This window comes from Oryctolagus cuniculus, chromosome 9 (assembly GCF_051225735.1).
Source record: "Oryctolagus cuniculus isolate XC-2025 breed Fujian yellow rabbit chromosome 9, ASM5122573v1, whole genome shotgun sequence".
NCBI classification, from domain to species: Eukaryota; Metazoa; Chordata; class Mammalia; order Lagomorpha; family Leporidae; genus Oryctolagus; species Oryctolagus cuniculus.
The window spans coordinates 65,278,320-65,284,319 of NC_142875.1; positions in this window are offsets into that span (position 1 = coordinate 65,278,320).

Genomic DNA, 6,000 nt, shown 5'->3' on the forward strand with positions numbered 1-6,000 from the left:
ACCAATGCAGGGCTGCTATCAGTTCTCCTACAGTGCCTTCAGACTTTGGCAGGCCCCAGGACTGGCCTCAGACAGGGTCTCTGCTCTGTTTTTCTTCCTCCAATTTTGGTTACTGTTTCCTTTGCAGAACCATCTCTTTGCTGGGCTGTAAAAATTATGAGTTTGGAGGTTATCCAGCTTGTCTTTCTTAAAGTGGGAGCAACCTTCATGTGCAATTCTATACCCAAAGCAGAAACCAATGTACAACAACAATTTTTACTTCCCTCCCCCCACCCCAAGATTTGGAAAGAATGTATTTGGTCCCTGGCTCCAAGCAGCCTGCCGGCCCGGATGTCCCTGCACATCCCCGTAACCCACAGCAGCCACCCTCTGAGTGCCACTGCTGGCCTCATGCCATCACCACCTGCCAGTCCTGTGCTTTTCTGCTCCGTTTTTTGTATCTGAGGTCGTTTCTCAATTGCTGGCTTTTTGAGCTTTGTCCTTTTATAATTTTCTCTTATTTTGTGTTGTTAGAGGAGGGATAGGGAGAGTCTTATTAAACCATGACCTCTTTGGGTTGGCTTGACCTGGAAGCCCCTTTCTCTGCACTGTGTGTGAATCTGTTCATTAGGGTAAATGTGCTGTTTCTTTTCATCGCTCTTTCTCCTTTGCATTTATTCCTGCAGCTTGCTTTCTACTTCATTTTTTTGGTAATTTTATTTGTATTTCACTCTTTTTTCTTCCCTTGTTTATTTCTATTCATTCATCTCAATCAAAAACAAATATATGGTCAGTATTATTCATTTGATCAATTATACTCTGTAGAAGATGAAATCATTTTGGTGGTGGGTGGGAGACATGGAGCTGGAATTTGAGTTGCTTCTGCAGAATGTCCTTCCAGAGAACAACACAAAGAGATCTCTCCCCCTCCCATCCCACCCCCAGTTTCCTGAGTCACCACCTGTCTTAAGTAGTCGTTGTTACTGCTCCTTCATCTGGGGTCTTAGTTGTATTCTCCTCTTGCTTTGCTCTCTCTCTTCTCTCTTTCTCTGGTCACCATGACTATTGTTTCTGGCTATTACTCTTAGCCCCAGGCCACAACTCTGGTACCTCACTTCCCAGAGAGAAAGATCAGATGTAATGTAACAGAAATATATACAAGGCAAAAATAAATAGAAATCTTCCCACTGAAAGCCAAACTCTCAAATCATGTTTTACTGCACTCTATATGTTTTATGATAGTTTATACATCTAAAACACAATGATCTATGAAAGGTAAAAATTGAATGCTTCTAGAAGGAGACATCAACAAGACAGAAACAAGAGCAAGGGTGCGGAGATAAAAAAGACAAGAGCTATCAAGGCACAGATGGATACGCGGGGCCTCGCACACACATTGCTGAGTGCAGGCAACGAGCAGAAAGGGCTACGAACCGTTGATTCTAACCACATGACGTCTTGGAAGAGGGGTGCAGGGAGAGGGAGGAAGGGATGAACGGGTGGAGCACAGAGCATTTTTGAGGTAGTGAAACTACACTGTGAGATGCAGTAATGAACATTTTTCCTTATACAATCATTGAAGCCCAAAGAATATAGTGTCTTCAAAAATTCATGTATATTATGAAAAACTCATATATGAATTTCAAAAGTTTTGTAGCAAAATAAAGTATCTTGATTTGTCTATCCATCTATCTTTATTTATCCAAAAGGCAGAGTGACAGAGAGGGGGAGACAGAGAGAGAGAGAGAGAGACAGAGAGAGAGAGAAAGAGAGAGATTTCCATCTGTCTCATTTCCCAAGTGTCTGCATCAGCAGAGACTGAGCCAGGCCAACGCCAGGAGCCAGGAATACCATTGCGGTCTCTGGCATAGTTAGCAGGGACACAAGCACTTGAGCCCAAATTGGCTGCCTTCCCAGGGGCATTAGCAGGAAGCTTAATCAGAAGTGGAGTAGCCAGGACTCAAAGCAGGCACTCTGATGATGGGATGTAGGCATCTCAACTGGCCCCTTAATACGCTACTCCACAATACCTACCCCAATAAAGTTATCTTTTAATTCTTTTTTCCATTACCTGTGCCAAGTCTCCTTGTATACAAACAAAGTGAATTCTAATGTAAACTAAGGACCTTAGTTAATAATAATAGTGTCTCGGCTGGCACCGCGGCTCACTAGGCTAATCCTCCACCTTGCGGCACCGGCACACCCGGGTTCTAGTCCCGGTCTGGGCGCTGGATTCTGACCCGGTTGCCCCTCTTCCAGGCCAGCTCTCTGCTGTGGCCCGGGAGTGCAGTGGAGGATGGCCCATGTGCTTGGGCCCTGCACCCCATGGGAGACCAGGATAAGTACCTGGCTCCTGCCAGCGCGGTGCGCTGGCCGCGGTGGCCATTGGAGGGTGAACCAATGGCAAAGGAAGACCTTTCTCTCTGTCTCTCTCTCTCACTGTCCACTCTGCCTGTCAAAAATAAATAAATAAATAAATATAATAATAGTGTCTCAATGTTGTCTCATCGTATAATAAATATTCCACTCTTACACAAAATGTAAATCATGGGGGAAATGGTGTGTGTGAGGAGGGCGCAGGGGATGTAGGCACTCTACTTTCCAATCAACGTTTTCCATGTATGTGTATACATATATATATACACATATGCATGTATATATAAATACAAGGCAAAATTAAGCAATGAAAAAGCATTGAACTGTGAAAAGATCAATTGGGATTAATAAACAACAGTCCTTAAATTTATGAGTTGAGAAAGATATTAAAATATGAAGCCCAGCATGACAGCAATGTCCAGGAGAAATAAATAAAAACACAGGTGGAGAATTGAGCATACCACCATTTGTCTATAATAGCTTAAATAGACAAGACAAGACATCTGTCCTGGTGAGGGACAGAGTCTCTTTTGGCCTGAGAATTCAACCTTCACTTACCTTTCTCACTGTTTCTCTGAGAACTTGAGAAAGGTAAAATGTCAGCTCTGTTCTGATGCCACATTACCTATAACAGAAATAACCCCCATTGGATAATTCATATCTGGATTGGGAGTAGCCAGAAATTAATTCTGGAGGCATCATTTCTGGAGCCTGGGGAGCGGTGGAGTCTTCTGCATTGACTGCTCTAAGAATCACTCCCATGGAGGAGCAGCCCCTGACATTGCCTTGCTGCCAAGCTTTGGCTTCCATGGTCTGTACCGCCTACCCCAAATGGTGCCACACGTGGCTGAGGAAGGTCTCAGGAGTCTGGGTGTTTGTTGAACCTAAGACGACTCCCTGGTGAGCCCTGCAAGGTGGTGCACTCAATGTGGTCATTTGTGGGGAGTTTAATGAAGGTATTGTTAAACCTTTGTGGACACAAAAAAGGTACGGAATTTGGGAGAAGGTAGAAATATCCTGTCTTTTGATTGTGTTGTGTTTTGTGTTAGTGACACATTGTATCCTGCCAAAATTCCTCAAACATGACACTTACAAGTTGAATTTTATTGTATGTAAAAAGAAAGAATGAAAGAATGGGAGGAAGGGAGGGAGGGAGGAAGAAAGAATGGAAAGAGGAAGAAACACCATTTATTTTATCATTCTTCCTTTCTCCTTGAGATGTTTCTCTTGATCTTGGCACTTCTGGAGGGGACTGACAAGAACACAGAAGTTGGATTAGATGGACTTCACCCTGGCTGTGGATTTCCAGGCAGATCTCTTAGATTTTGGAAGTGAAACTCCTTCTTCTGAAAAAGGAGGTTACTAATGAGCTACCTTGGAAGGCTCTTGTGAGGGTTCAACGTGGTAGCATCTGCAAATCCCTGGCAATCACAGCTGTTCCACCTGTCTCGGTTACATTGAAGGGTAGACCAGGAAGGCGGTGGGCAGAGGCCAAGTGGGCTCTGTCTGGAGGCTCCTGCAGCTCTTCATGACTTTGGGAACCGCTGGTCTGCTTCCTCTGCTGCTTTCTGAGAGTTAGGGGTCAGGCCACCACCCCAGTCAACAATCCAGCTCTAGCGGATCTGCCTGAGTCATCCCTCCCCTAGGGCCCGGCTCATTTGTGAGTTTGTTCTCCAGCTAACCTGGAACATTAGGTTCCAAAAATAACCTGGCAAGTATTTCTTGATGACCCCTAACCCTCTGTCTTTATTAAAAGTGTACCTGTGAAGATAACATCCCCTGTGATGTGTGTCCTGCCTTGACTTTCTCTCAAATTGGAGACATCTGAGAATCAGGGCAAAGGCTACTGTGGCCTTGGCTGGCCCCAACTTGGATATGCGGGTCAGGCTTCCTGTTGGGTAAGCACTGAGACAGCCAATTAATTTAATGACTTTTAATTATGCTTTCAGATGCAGTTCAATTTACAAGTTTGCCTTTCAAAATCAGTCTGCCGTTCAAGCTGTGTGATCCTGGGAGGTTTAGGAGACACATAATTGATAAATGTTGTCCTTTCACACGCTATCCTTCATGTTTATGCATGGAAAGTGAGCTGCTATTATAATTATGCAGAGGCTGGGGAGGTAGCCTCCTGTATTTCTAAGGGAGAGAGAAGGTGATGCTATCTCAGAAGTTATTTAAAAAGAATTTGAGGGGCCGGCGCCGTGGTGCAGTAGGTTACTCCTCCTCCTGCGGTGCTGGCATCACATATGGGTGCCAGTTCTAGTCCCGGCTGTTCCTCTTCCCATCCAGCTCTCTGCTATGGCCTGGGAAAGCAGTAGAAGATGGCCCAAGTCCTGGGGCCCCTGCACCCATGTGGGAGACCCAGAAGAAGCTCCTGGCCCCTGGCTTTTGATCGGCGCAACTCTGGCCGTTGCGGCCATTGGGGAGTGACCCAGCAGATGGAAGACCTTTTTCTCTGTCTCTGCCACTCACTGTCTGTAATCATACCTCTCAAATAAATAAACAAATAAATCATAAAAAAAAAAAAAGAATTTGAGACCTGAAGGCAGAGAACTGGGTCCTGGGTCCGCCTTACCTGCTTTGGCTGGCGAAGACTGAATCGAAGACATCTGGTAGCAGTGGGACAGGCAAATGCTTGTTGACTGGGAAGACAGCAAGGCTTATCTCTGGAGCATTTCTAAGCCTTCATACTCCTTTCTGAACCTGTGCTCCCCTTCATTGTTCTGCCACTTGTTAAAAGGGTCTGTCCAGCTCTGTCCTCTGAAGCAGTACCCCAGGGTATCCATCAGCGGTTCCCAAACGTGACTATCGATGAGAGTTATTTGGGGACCATTTAAATATCTGGCTGTCCTGGATGCACACCAGAGCCATCACATCAGAACTGTTGTGGGGAGGGGCATAGACAACACCATCTTTTATAATCATCTTGAGATGATTCCAATATGTGGCCAAGGTTGAGAACAGTTGGTCCATGCCAGTCCTTTCGCAAGTGTGATCTGTGACACACGCTGTAGGAGTTTCTAGGGTGTTTGTGGAAAATGCATATTCCTGGGTGAACCAGGTGAGGTGGCATCTGGGAAATTTGTATTTTTTTAAAAGATTTTATATATTTGGGTTTTTTTGAAAGGTGGTGGGGAGGGGAGAGAGAGAGAGCTCTTCCACTCACTGGTTTACTCCTCACATGCCTGCAACTGTCAGAGCTGAGCCAGGCCAAACCCAGGAGCCAGGAACTCCATGTGTGTCTCCTACGTGGGTAGCAGAAACCTATGTACTTGGGCCATCATCTAATGCTTTCCCAGGCACATTAGCAGGAAGCTAAATTGGAAATGGAGCAGCCAGGGCTTGAATAGGCACTTTGATATGAGATGTGAGTGTCCCCAGAGGCAGCTTAGCCAGGTGTGCCAGAAATTTGTTTTTAAAAGTTCCCCAAGGCTGGCACCACGGCTCACTAGGCTAATCCTCCGCCTTGCGGCGCCGGCACACCAGGTTCTAGTCCCGGTTGGGGCACTGGATTCTGTCCCTGTTGGCCCTCTTCCAGGCCAGCTCTCTGCTGTGGCCAGGGAGTGCAGTGGAGGATGGCCCAGGTGCTTGGGCCCTGCACCCCATGGGAGACCAGGATAAGTACCTGGCTCCTGCCATCGGATC